This window comes from Zea mays, chromosome 6 (assembly GCF_902167145.1).
Source record: "Zea mays cultivar B73 chromosome 6, Zm-B73-REFERENCE-NAM-5.0, whole genome shotgun sequence".
NCBI classification, from domain to species: Eukaryota; Viridiplantae; Streptophyta; class Magnoliopsida; order Poales; family Poaceae; genus Zea; species Zea mays.
In genome coordinates, this window is record NC_050101.1 from 37,107,756 (window position 1) to 37,122,256 (window position 14,501).

Genomic DNA, 14,501 nt, shown 5'->3' on the forward strand with positions numbered 1-14,501 from the left:
CCACAGAAAAATTTTAATTTTAAGTGGTATCTTAATCTTCCAGATTGGGGACTTAAGTGGAACAATACCATCACAAATCAATACCCTATAGAAAGAGCGTGTTGAGAATACCCCACTTTTGTGTAAATTCCAAATGAAAATGTCCCTATCACCTGTAAGGCTAGTGTTGAGGACACATGCCACCAATTTGTACCACGACTCCAAGTTAACGCCCGTTAACGCCCTTCGAAAGGTCACATTTAGCGGCGTGGTGCTTAGCACCTCGGCTACCGTTGCAGACTTTTTGCGCACAATCTGATAGAGGTTAGGATAGGCGATTTTAAGACGCCTATCACCAACCCAATTGTCCTCCCAGAATCTAGTTTCTTTTCCATTATGAACTTTGAAACGTCTGTAATGTAAGAATTGGTCTTTCACTTTCATGAGTCCAGACCAGAAATGTGAATCCCCGGGCTGTCTTTGAGCTTGGGCAAGGTTTTTATGTGACAAATATTTCCTTCTTAGAAGATTTTGCCAAATGCCTTCCTCATTAATTAACTTGAAAAGCCACTTACTCAAAAGACATTTGTTTTGGGTTTCCAAATTCAGGATGCCTAAAACCCCACAGTCTGTAGGCCTACACAAGATGCTCCACTTAGTGAGCCTGTACTTCTTCTTGTGTTCATCACATTGCTAATAGAAACGTAAGCGATAGTAGTTGAGTTTTTTAAGCACACCTTTCGGTATCTCAAAGAAAGACAACATATACATGGCAAGGCTAGTAAGCACAGAATTAATTAGAACTAGCCTACCCCCTACTGACAACAATTTTCCTTTCCAACTACTGAGTTTTTTCTGAAATTTTTCCTCAATTATCTTCCAGTCGTTGTTTGATAACTTCCTATGGTGCATGGGGATTCCAAGGTATTTAAAGGGAACACAACCAGTATTGCACCCAAAAAGATTTGCATATTCATGCTCAAAATCTTTAGCCTCTCCATAGCAATATAGCTCGCTCTTATGGAAGTTTATTTTAAGACCCGATAGCTGCTCAAAAGTACTTAACACTAGTTTAAGATTTTTGGCCTTATCGAGGTCATGTTCCATAAATAGGATAGTATCATCAGCATATTGAAGTATAGAGAGCCCTCCGTCCACTAAGTGTGGTACTAATCCTACTAAGTCAACATTATTCTTTGCTCTCTCAATTAAAATAGCCAACATGTCCGCAACGATATTAAAGAGGATCGGAGACAGAGGATCCCCTTGTCTAAGTCCTTTCTTTGTTTGAAAGTAGTGGCCTATGTCGTCATTGACTTTGATACCGACACTACCTCCCTTGACAATTTGGCTGATCCAATTGCACCACTGGGGGGAAAAGCCTTTCATGCGCAAAGCTTGTTGGAGAAAGGACCAATTGACCTTGTCATAGGCCTTCTCAAGGTCGATTTTTAGTACGACGCCATCAAGCTTCTTCCTGTGTAACTCGTGGATCGTCTCGTGTAAAATAATGACTCCCTCCATAATGTTTCTTCCTGACATGAAAGCAGTTTGAGAAGGCTTAATGACTTTCTGTGCTACTAGAGCCACACGGTTCGTCATTACCTTGGTGAAAATCTTAAAGCTCACATTAAGCAGGCATATAGGTCTAAATTGTTGAATTTGTTTGGCCTCTTTTTGCTTGGGGAGTAAAGTAATTATACCAAAGTTGAGACAGTACAGGGGCAAATTTCCCTTATGGAACTCAAGAAAGAGGCATAGTAAATCGTCTTTGATTACGTCCCAGAAGACTTGATAAAATTCAGCTGGGAAGCCATCAGGTCCTGGTGCCTTATTATGTTCCATCTGGAAGATTGCCTTCTTGACTTCATCCATCATAAATGGTGAAGTAAGAATTTCATTTTCCAGGTCAGTTACCTGTGGGATATCATCTCTGACCGATTCAACCATGGAAAAATGGTGGGTTCTGATGCACCAAAGAGGCCCTTGTAATAGATAGTGATAAATCTTTTAAGATTTTCATCACCCTCAATAGTGCAGTTCTCTTGTTCTAACTGGAATATCCTCGTTTTTCTATGTTTCCCATTTGCTACCAGCTGAAAGTACTTAGTATTACAATCACCCTGTAACAACTTAGTTGTTTTGGCTCTTTGGTACCATTTAATTTCTTCCTCTCTTAGCATGTGAGCTAGACGCTGCTTTAGACACTGCTTTAAGTCAAGTTCTTGAGCAGTAAGCATCTGCGTTTCGGCCTTTTTGTCTAAATCATCAGCCTTCTTAATAATTTGCTCTTTTTCTTTTTTATATGCACCACTGGTATTTTTTGCCCAACCCCTTAGGAATTGGCGTAGTCTTTGAATTTTGAACTGCCATTTTTGTAGGGGGGACCAACCTCTATTCTCATTTTTCCAAACCTGTGTCACCATATCCGAGAAACCTTCTCTCAGAAACCAGTCGAGCTCAAATTTAAAAGGAGGCTGATTGTTTGAGTGGGTTCCACTTCCCGTGTTCATGAGCAGTGGAGTGTGGTCAGAAATTTCTCTCGTCAAAGCTTGAACCGTTGTCAAAGGATACTTTGACTCCCACTCGGTAGTAACCAAGATACGGTCAAGAGTCTCAAAGGTGGGTACGCTTCTAGAGTTAGCCCAAGTGAATTTCCGATTTGACAATCCCAATTCCCGGAGATCCAAGCTATCAATGACTGCATTAAAAAGGAAAGGTCATCTATCATTGTAGTTGTCATTATTTTTTTCATGTTGATTTCTAATGATATTGAAATCACCACCAACAATAAGAGGTAGGTTTTCTTTGGCACAAGTTTGCACCAGTTCAGCTAGAAAAGATTCCTTCAATTCATCTTGTGCAGCCCCATAGACCGCCACCAGAACCCAACTAAAGCCATCATCCTTGTTTCGTAGATGGAACTTCACATAGAAATCACCCACATCAATACTACCTGTCGGGGACCATAATTAGGGGTACCCTCAAGACTCCTAATTCTCAGCTGGTAACCCCCATCAGCACAAAGCTGCAAAGGCCTGATGGGTGCGACTAAGTCAGGGATCGGTCCATTCGAGGGACTCGATCACGCCTCGCCCAAGCCCAACCTCGGGCAAGAGCAGCCGACCCCGGAGGATCTACGTCTCGCCCGAGGCCCCTTTCCAGCGACGAACATACTTCCGGCTCGCCCGAGGCCCAGTCTTCGCCAAGAAGCAACCATGGCCAAATCGCCACGCCAACCGACCAAATCGCAGGGGCATTTAATGCAAAGGTGGCCTGACACCTTTATCCTGACGCACGTCCTCCAGTCGACAGAGCCGAAGTGACCGCGGTCACTTCGCCGCTCCACTGACCGGCCTGACAGAAGGACAGCGCCGCCTGCGCCGCTCCGACTGCTGTGCCACTCGATAGAGTGAGGCTGACAGGCAGCCAGGCACGGCCTCAGGCACCATAAGAAACTCCGCTCCGCCCGACCCAGGGCTCGGACTCGGGCTCAGCCCCGGAAGACGGCGAACTCCGCTCCGCCCGACCCAGGGCTCGGACTCGGGCTCGGCCCCGGAAGACGGCGAACTCCGCTCCGCCCGACCTAGGGCTCGGACTCGGGCTCGGCCCCAGAAGACGGCGAACTCCGCTCCGCCCGACCCAGGGCTCGGACTCGGGCTCAGCCCCGGAAGACGGCGAACTCCGCTCCGCCCGACCCAGGGCTCGGACTCGGGCTCAGCCCCGGAAGACGGCGAACTCCGCTCCACCCGACCAAGGGCTCGGACTCGGGCTCAGCCCCGGAAGACGACGAACTCCGCTCCGCCCGACCCCAGGGCTCGGACTCGGGCTCAGCCCCTGAAGACGACGAACTCCGCTTCGCCTGACCCCAGGGCTCGGACTCAGCCCTGGCCTCCGCCGACGGTCTCCGCCTTGCCCGACCCAGGGGCTCAGACTCGACCTCGGCCTCGGAAGACAGACTCGACCTCGACCTCGGAGGAGCCTCCACATCGCCCAACCTAGGGCACGGACCGACCACGTCAACAGGAGGCACCATCATTACCCTACCCCAAGCTGACTCAGGCTACGGGGAACAAGACCGGCGTCCTATCTGGCTCGCTCCGCCAGACAAGTAATGATGGCGCCCCGCACGCTCTATGACGACGGCGGCTCTCAGCCCCCTTACGGAAGCAAGAGGACGTCAGCAAGGACTCGACAGCCCCGACAGCTGTCCTTCCGCCAGGCTCCAGCGCTCCTCCGACAGCCATGACACCACACGAACCGGGTGCCAAAACCTCTCCGGCTACCACGATGGCGTGTACTTAGGGCGCTAGCTCTCCTCCGCTAGACACGTTAGCACTCTGCTACACCCCCACTATACACCTGGATCCTTTCCTTGCGCCTATAAAAGGGAGGACCAGGGCCCTCTTAGAGAGGGTTGGCCGCGCAGGGAAGAGGACGGGACAGGCGCTCGCGTGAGGCCGCTCGCTCCCCTCCCGCGTGGACGCTTGTAACCCCCTACTGCAAGAGCACCCGACCTGGGCGCGGGACAAACACGAAGGCCGCGGGATTTCCACCTCTCTCTCTCGCTCCGACTGCCTTTTTCCCCCCTTCGCGCTCCGTCTTGCGCCGACCCATCTGGGCTGGGGCACGCGGCGACATTTCACTCGTCGGCCCAGGGACCCCCCCCGGTCTCGAAACGCCGACAGTTGGCGTGCCAGGTAGGGGCCTGTTGCGTGTTGACGAACAGCTTTCCGTCAAGCTCCAGATGGGCAGTCTCCAGCAACCTTTCCAGCCTAGGACGGTGCTCCGTTTCGGGAGTCTTGAGTTCATGTCCCTCGACGGCAGCTACGACATGATACTCCTTCCCCCGCCGTGCGACAGCGACAATGGCGGCCGACAGCCCGCCCACCGGCGGCGGAATCGACGACGTCTTCCCCGCGTGGTGGAAGAACAACATTCGAGCTCACCCCACCCTCTCCCCCGCCGACGGAGGAGGAGGCGGGGCAACCAAGGCCAAGCAGGAGGCGGCACCTCGTCGGCTGTCGAGCGAGTCGACGGCGCCGGTGCCCCAACGGGGGGCATGTCGGGCATCGACCTCGCGTTTGAGACGAAGACGAGTGCCGTCTCCCCGCAACACGCCAATTCCAAGCAAACGAACGACGCCAGCACGCTCGCGAAAGGCTTGCTGGGCGTCACCCTCGTACCTGAGACGACGGTGCAGTCAGTCCCTGACGTGACTTCGTCACCGCCCGTCGACCAAGAGGTACCCACCGATTCCCATCTCACGCCCTTTGGATTCAGCCTCGACCCGCCAAGCGACTTCGCTTTGGCGGACGCTCTCGTAGAGGCGAGTCCAAACCCTCTGGGGTTTCGTATGCGGTCACCCTAGGACCGGCTGACGGACGTCTCGACCTGCGGGCCCTCAGGGTCCGAGGAAGATGACGTGTCCGACTTCTGTTGGGATTTCTCCGGACTTGGTAACCCCAGTGCCATGCGGGACTTCATGACCGCATGCGACTACTGCCTTTCTGACTGTTCCGACGGTAGCCACAGCCTCGGCGACGAGGACTGCGGCCCAAGTCGTGAATGCTTCCACGTCGATCTAGGGGGTCCCTCCAAAGGCAACCATCTTGGTATGCTGAAGAACGGTGATCTCCCTAGGCCTGTGCCTCGCGTTGACATCCTATGGGAGCTAGCTGTGGTCCCCGTTCAGGCGGGGGGTCATGACCCATAGCTCGAGCAAATCCGCGGGGTGCAGGCCAGGCTCGACGAGGGAGCAGGAACACTTGAGCCGATCTGCCGGGACATCGGGCAGGAATGGGCGGGCCAACCTCCGGCCGGAGAAGTGCGCCATCTACCCCAGGGGATCCAGCGCCGCATCGCCGACGATGTCAGGGTGAGGCCGCCACCCGCTTCCAGTGGAGTCGGCCAGAACCTGGCTGCAGCGGCAATGCTTCTCCGCGCTATGCCGGAGCCATCAACCACCGAGGGGCGGCGAATCCAGGGAGAGCTCAAGAATCTCCTGGAGGGCGCCGCGGTCCGATGGGCCGAGAGCTCCGTCTCCCGAAGGCAGGGGTACCCCTCGGAACATCGCGTCGCGACTTCCCGATTCATGCGGGAAGCCTCGGTCCACACCGGGCGCACGCGCGACACAGCGCCTGCGGCCCCGGGTCGCCTCGGCAACGAGCACCATCACCGCAACCGTCGGGCCCACCTCGACGAAAGGGTGCGCCGAGGCTACCACCCCAGGCGTGGGGGACGCTACGACAGCGGGGAGGATCGGAGTCCCTCGCCCGAACCACCCGGTCCACAGGCTTTCAGCCGCGCCATACGACGGGCGCCGTTCCTGACCCAGTTCTGAACCCCGACTACTATCACAAAGTACTCGGGGGAGACGAAACCGGAACTGTGGCTCGCAGACTACCGGCTGGCCTGCCAACTGGGTGGAACGAACGATGACAACCTCATCATTCGCAACCTCCCCCTGTTCCTCTCCGACACCGCTCGCGCCTGGTTGGATCACCTGCCTCCGGGGCAGATCTCCAACTGGGACGACCTGGTCCAAGCCTTCGCCGGCAATTTCCAGGGCACGTACGTGCGCCCTGGGAACTCCTAGGACCTCCGAAGCTGCCGACAGCAGCCAGGAGAGTCTCTCCGGGACTACATCCGGCGATTCTCGAAGCAGCGCACCGAGCTGCCCAACATCACCGATTCAGATGTCATCGGCGCGTTCCTCGCCGGCACCACTTCCCGCGACCTGGTCAGCAAGCTGGGTCGAAAGACCCCCACCAGGGCGAGCGAGCTGATGGACATCGCCACCAAGTTCGCCTCTGGCCAGGAGGCGGTTGAGGCTATCTTCCGGAAGGACAAGCAGCCCCAGGGCCGCCCATCGGCAGATGCCCCCGAGGCGTCAACTCAGTGCGGCGCCAAGAAGAAAGGCAAGAAGAAGTCGCAAGTGAAACGCGACGCCGCCGACGCGGAACTTGTCGCCGCCGCCGAGCACAAGAACCCTCGGAAACCCCCCGGAGGTGCCAACCTCTTCGACAAGATGCTCAAGGAGTCGTGCCCCTAGCATCAGGGGCCCGTCAAGCACACCCTTGAGGAAGTGCGCTATGCTTCGGCGCCACTTCCACAGGGCCGGGCCACCCGCGGAGGGTGGCAGGGCTCGCGACGACGACAAGGAAGATCACCAGGCAGGAGAGTTCCCCGAGGTCCGCGACTTCTTCATGATCTACGGTGGGCAAGCGGCGAACGCCTCGGCTCGGCACTGCAAGCAAGAGCGTCGGGAGGTCTGTTCGGTAAAGGTGGCGGCACCAGTCTACCTAGACTGGTCCGACAAGCCCATCACCTTCGACCAAGTCGACCACCCCGACCACGTGCCGAGCCCAGGGAAATACCCGCTCGTTGTCGACCCCATCATCGGCGACGTCAGGCTCACCAAGGTCCTCATGGACGGAGGCAGCAGCCTCAACATCATCTATGCCGAGACCCTCGGGCTCCTGCGTGTTGATCTGTCCTCGGTCCGGGCAGGTGCTACGCCTTTCCACGGGATCATCCCCAGGAAGCGCGTCCAGCCCCTCGGACAACTCGACCTTCCCGTCTGCTTCAGAACACCCTCCAACTTCCGAAGGGAGACCCTCACGTTCGAGGTGGTCGGGTTCCGAGGAACCTACCACGCAGTATTGGGGAGGCCATGGTACGCGAAGTTCATGGCCGTCCCCAACTACACCTACCTCAAGCTCAAGATGTCGGGCCCCAACAGGGTCATCACCATCGGCCCCACGTACCGACACGCGTTCGAATGCGACGTCGAGTGCGTGGAGTACGCCGAGGCCCTCGCCGAGTCCGAGGCCCTCATCGCCGACCTGGAGAGCCTCTCTAAGGAGGTGCCAGACGTGAAGCGCCATGCCGGCAACTTCGAGCCAGCGGAGACAGTTAAGTTCGTCCCCCTCGACCCCAGCAGCGACGCTTCCAAGCAGATCTGGATCGGCTCCGAGCTCGATCCCAAATAGGAAGCAGTGCTCGTCGACTTTCTCCGCGCAAACACCGACGTTTTCGCGTGGAGTCCCTCGGACATGCCTGACATACCGAGGGATGTCGCCGAGCACTCACTGGATATCCGAGCTAGAGCCCGACCCGTCAAGCAGCCTCAGCGCCGATTCGACGAAGAAAAGCGCAGAGCCATAGGCGAGGAGATCCACAAGCTAATGGTGGCAGGGTTCATCAAAGAGGTATTCCATCCCGAATGGCTTGCCAACCCTGTGCTTGTGAGAAAGAAAGGAGGGAAATGGTGGATGTGTGTAGACTACACTGGTCTAAACAAAGCATGTCCGAAGGTTCCCTACCCTTTTCCTCGCATCGATCAAATCGTGGATTCCACTGCTGGGTGCAAAACCCTGTCTTTCCTCGATGCCTACTCAGGGTATCACCAAATCAGGATGAAAGAGTCCGACCAGCTCGCGACTTCTTTCATCACGCCCTTCGGCATGTACTGCTATGTCACCATGCCGTTCGGCTTGAGGAATGCGGGTGCGACGTACCAGCGGTGCATGAACCATGTGTTCGGCGAACACATTGGCCGGACGGTCGAGGCCTACGTCGATGACATCGTAGTCAAGACGAGGAAAGCCTCTGACCTCCTTTCCGACCTTGAAGTGACATTCCGATGTCTCAAGGCGAAAGGCGTGAAGCTTAATCCCGAGAAGTGTGTCTTTGGGGTTCCCCGAGGCATGCTCTTGGGGTTCATTGTCTTCGAGCGGGGCATCGAGGCCAACCGGAGAAGATCATGGCCATCACCAGCATGGGGCCCATCAAGGACTTGAAAGACGTACAAAGAGTCATGGGATGTCTTGCGGCTCTGAGCCGCTTCATCTCACGCCTCGGCGAAAGAAGCCTGCCTCTGTACCACCTCTTAAGGAAGGCCGAGTGCTTCACTTGGACCCCTGAGGCCGAGGAAGCCCTCGGGAACCTGAAGGCGCTCCTCACCAACGCGCCCATCTTGGTGCCTCCCGCTGCCGGAGAAGCCCTCTTGATCTACGTCGCCGCGACCACTCAGGTGGTTAGCGCCGCGATTGTGGTTGAGAGACGAGAAGAGGGGCATGCATTGCCCGTCCAGAGGCCAGTCTACTTCATCAGCGAGGTATTGTCCGAGACCAAGATCCGCTACCCACAAATTCAGAAGCTGCTGTACGCGGTGATCCTGACGCGGCGGAAGTTGCGACACTACTTCGAGTCTCATCCTGTAACTGTGGTATCATCCTTCCCCCTGGGGGAGATCATCCAGTGCCGAGAGGCCTCGGGTAGAATCACAAAGTGGGTGGTGGAAATTATGGGCGAAGCAATCTCGTTCGCCCCTCGGAAGGCCATCAAGTCCCAGGTCTTGTCGGATTTCGTGGCTGAATGGGTCGACACCCAGCTCCCAACAATTCCGATCCAACCAGAACTCTGGACCATGTTCTTCGACGAGTCGCTGATGAAGATAGGAGCAGGCGCAGGCCTGCTCTTCATCTCGCCCCTCGGAAAGCATCTACGCTACGTGCTACGCCTCCACTTCCCGGTGTCCAACAATGTGGCTGAGTACGAGGCTCTGGTCAACGGGTTGCGCATCGCCATCGAGCTAGGGATCCGACGCCTCGACGCTCGCGGTGACTCGCAACTCGTCATCGACCAAGTCATGAAGAACTCCCACTGCCGCGACCCGAAGATGGAGGCCTACTGCGATGAGGTTCGGCGCCTGGAAGACAAGTTCTACGGGCTCGAGCTCAACCACATCGCCCGGCGCTACAACGAGACTGTGGACGAGCTGGCTAAAATAGCCTCGGGGCGAACAACGGTTCCCCCGGACGTCTTCTCCTGAGACCTGCATCAACCCTCCGTCAAGATCGACGACACGCCCGAGCCCGAGGCACCCTCGGCCCAGCCCGAGGTACCCTCGGCTTAGTCTGAGGCACCCTCGGCTCGGCCCGAGGCACCCTCAGCTTGGCCCGAGGCACCCTCGGTTCAGCCCGAGGTACCCTCGGCCCCTGAGGGTGAGGCACTGCGCGTCGAGGAGGAGCGAAGCAGGGTCACGCCTAATCGAAACTGGCAGACCCCGTACCTGCGATATCTCCACCGAGGAGAGCTACCCCTCAACCGAGCCGAAGCTCGGCGGTTGGCGCGATGCGCCAAGTCGTTCGTCTTGCTGGGGGATGGGAAGGAGCTCTACCACCGCAGCCTCTCAGGCATCCTCCAACGATGCATCCCCATCGCCGAAGGTCAGGAGCTCCTACGAGAGATACACTCGGGGGCTTGCGGCCATCACGCAGCACCTCGAGCCCTTGTTGGAAACGCCTTCCGACAAGGTTTCTACTGGCCGACGGCGGTGGCCGACGCCACTAGAATTGTCCGCACCTGCGAAGGGTGTCAGTTCTACGCGAGGCAGACCCACCTGCCCGCTCAGGCTCTGCAGACGATACCCATCACCTGGCCTTCTGCTGTGTGGGGTCTGGACCTCGTCGGCCCCTTGCAGAAGGCACCCGGGGGCTACACGCACCTGTTGGTCGCCATCGACAAATTCTCCAAGTGGATCGAGGTCCGACCCCTAAACAGCATTAGGTCCGAACAGGCGGTGGCGTTCTTCACCAACATCATCCATCGTTTTAGGGTCCCGAACTCCATCATCACCGACAACGGCACCCAGTTCACCGGCAGAAAGTTCCTGGACTTCTGCGAAGATCACCACATCCGGGTGGACTGGGCCGCCGTGGCTCACCCCATGACGAATGGGCAAGTAGAGCGTGCCAACGACATGATTCTACAAGGACTCAAGCCTCGGATCTACAACGACCTCAACAAGTTCGGCAAGCGATGGATGAAGGAACTCCCCTCGGTGGTCCGGAGCCTGAGGACAACACCGAGCCGAGCCACGGGTTTCACGCCGTTCTTTCTAGTCTATGGGGCCGAGGCCATCTTGCCCACAGACTTAGAATACGGCTCCCCGAGGACGAGGGCCTACGCCGACCAAAGCAACCAAGCTAGTCGAGAAGACTCGCTGGACCAGCTGGAGGAGGCTCGGGACATGGCCTTACTACACTCGGTGCGGTATCATCAGTCCCTGCGACGCTACCACGCCCGAGGGGTCCGGTCCCGAGACCTCCAGGTGGGCGACCTGGTGCTTCGGCTATGACAGGACGCCCGAGGGCGGCACAAGCTCACGCCTCCCTGGGAAGGGCCGTTCGTCATCGCCAAAGTTCTAAAGACCGGAACGTACAAGCTGGCCAATAGTCAAGGCGAAGTCTACAACAACGCTTGGAACATCCAACAGCTACGTCGCTTCTACCCTTAAGATGCTTTCAAGTTGTTCATATACCTCGCTCCCACGCAAAGTTTAGTCATCAAGGAAGGGTCAGCCTTGCCTCGGCAAAGCCCGACCCTCCCTCGGGGGCTAAAAGGGGGGAACCCCCTCTGCGTCGAAATTTTCCTCGAAAAAAGATCCTTTCTGCCAGAATGTCTTTCGTGTTTTTCGACTACTTCGAAAGTGGATCCTGAAAACGACGGAGTACACGTAAGCAGCCAAGGCTGACCGAGCCGAGGGACTCCTACGCCTCCGGAATACGGATACCTCACTCATCACCTTCTGCGATAAGTAACTCGCGTTCGGATAAGTGATTCCACGGACCGAACAAGTCTTCGCGCTCGAAAGCTCCTCTGCCGAAGCAATTCTTCGGGCCTTCTTGACTGCGTCGATGACAGAACCCTATGGACGGGCAAGAGTGTGCGTAAGCAGCAAGGCCGACCGAGCCGAGGGATTCCTACGCCTCCGGGATACGGATACCTCACTCATCACCTTCCGTGAAAAGCAACTCTCGCTCGCACAGACAAATCTGTTACCGACGAAAAAGTCCAGATACTCGAAACAAGAGGAAAAGAAACGCAGCTTTGCAACACGGCGATGGCGTGTTTGGGCCTCGGCGGCCGCAGAAAACACACGCTACAAGATAATTCGATCCTGCAGGCTCGGATCTCGATAGTTGAAGGGAGCAGCAACACCCTCGGCGTCGACTACACCTTCGGCGAGGTCCGACCTAGCCTCGGATGGCGACGCGGTCCGAGGATCTCCACTCTGAAGGACGACGTCATCATCACGCCCGGGCCATCGCCGCCAGGGTCTCCTCCAAGAATCCGGCTCGGGCAGGCGGCTCGGCTGGTCACCCCGAGGCCTCGGCCAGCTGTCCCCCGAAGACATCAGCCCGGCCCGAGGCCTCGGCAGATCAACTCCGGCGTCGGTCCCGCTAACGGACGACCCGACCAGGCTCCGGCCGACCAAGTCTTCTTTTCGAGCCAACTCTGCCTCTGTCTGTGCTGACACCGCTACCTCTGACTTCGGCTCATCGAAGAGCGGCCGAGGGGTTCCTTTAACTAAGCAAGAGAAGCCTCGGACAGCAAGGCCGACCGAGCCGAGGGACTCCTACGCCTCTGGGATACGGATACCTCACTCGTCACCTTTGCACGGGGCGACTCACGCTTGGTGAAGCGGTTCAGACAACCAACAGGCGAGTCTTAGTGCTCGAAAATGAGGAAATAACACGGCTCCACGCCAAAAATACATACACGTTCAGGCCCCGACAGCCACAATGAACAAAAGACCGGCATTCAAGGTGCCATTACAAACGGAACTCCGGTTCCACCTCCGCAGGTACGAACAACCCCACACGATTGGGGGGCTTGCGGAGCAATAGAAGACCAACGGGTGGCTCGCCGTCGCCCGTTCCGGCAGCAGCGACAACGACCCCCGCTCCGGGTGGCTGAACTGCAGCAGCGATGGCCTCAGGGCGGACGCTGTTGCAACCTTGCCCTCGCCCACACCGACGCTCGAGGGGCGAGGACAAGTACAAAGAGCCGGAGGCCCGAAGCGCGGATGGTGGCGGTGATCCCGTCGGCGACGGGAACTTCTCGAGCCGCCCCCACCTCGGCACCAACGACAGGAGCCGTCAGCCCTCCGGCGGGTCCCCACTCAGATCCTCCCGGATGAGTGGAGCACCGACCTCCACGCGGAGGCGCCGTACCGGTGCAAAGGCAGGACCGCCCCAGAACACGAACGCCGCCCTAGCAGCGCGTGATGTCTTGGGCGGTCCTCCCGTGCGCGCGGCGCGACAACCGCCCTCGCGGCAGGAGGGGGCACCGGGAGCCAAGCCGGCGAGCCCAACGCGCTGAAGCTGACGACGCCCGCCGTCGGCCAGCCCCGTGTTATCGAAGTCCGCCCCGCTCGCAGGGCCAGTGAGCGCCCTCTCCCTTGAATGCTGAAGGAGAGGCTGACCCACGAACCCGCGCGGGAGGTAGAGCTCCGGCTCAGCCCGGCCCCCGCCCCAGCGAGGATGATGAACATCCTTGAAGCTGAGGGCGGGACCAAGATCGCAGCCCGGCTTGCTTCTCCCCACCCAGGGGCTGGTGGTCACCGTCTTGGGTGACCACCGGCGAGGGGATGCAGCCGGGCTGACTGATGAAAATCCTTGAAGCCGAACGATGGCTGAAAGGTACCAACTCCCACGGAGTTACGTTCCTCCAACGACAAGGCGGAAGGATTGCGGGTGTCCCCCATCCGGGGGCTCTGAAGGTGGAAAGACACGATGCATAAGGGAGCGCGAAGACATGGTCGCCTTTCAAGGGGGTCACCCTCCTTTTAAAGGCGACTCTCCCTACTTGCGTCCCCAGCCGTCGTGGGCTGAGTCTTCTCCAACACACTCCAAGGTCCTCCCCCTAAGGCGCGGGGGCTGGGTCCCACGCGTCATGCAAGCTGGCCCAGAGCAGAAGAAGCCAAACCGCCGCGCGCGGTGCATGCAACCGTCCAGCGGTTACGAGCATTCCTCCGCTTTCGCCCAGACCAGCGAGCGAAAGGGCGGGCAGCCATGCAGGCGGCATGCAACCGCGCCAAGTGGGCGCGCCCCTCCGACTTCCAACGCACCTAGCATGGGGGCCCACGCCCACGCGTCATGCAACCGGCGCGCCGGTCGCTACGTGCAAGCAACTGCACCGCCACTCGCACCACTGCCACGCCTCCTCGACTGTAGAACCAGTACCGCGACTCGAGGCAACCCTGCGTACGACCCAGCAGTGCCAGCCAGGCGCGATGGTCACTACGACCAAAAATGGGCCGGCAGTAATGGCGGTGGCAGGCGGGCGGGAGCAGCGGTTACGTCGTCAGCCAAGCTTACGTCCCATCCTGGGGCAGTGAGAGAACCCTCTCTCACGCGTGAAGACGGCGCGCCCGTGTTCCGTTCCTCGAACGGCTCGCGCACGCGCAACGGCTGCCCCGCGAACTGCTCGCCCCGTCGCATTAACTCCGCGGCGGGACAGGCGGCGCCTCTGGCAGGAGAAGCGAGCGACGCTTCGCCTTTGCCATGATGACCGCGTCAAAAAAGGTACGCCATGTCATTCGATTTCGTATCCTTTTCCTTTTCCTCTTTCTCTCTCTTACAACAGGGACCGGGAAAGGGGGATACCCCGAAAAGGATCCTTCTCCGTGAAGGAAACAGGCTCCGAGCCTCCCTACTGATCAGAGGTTC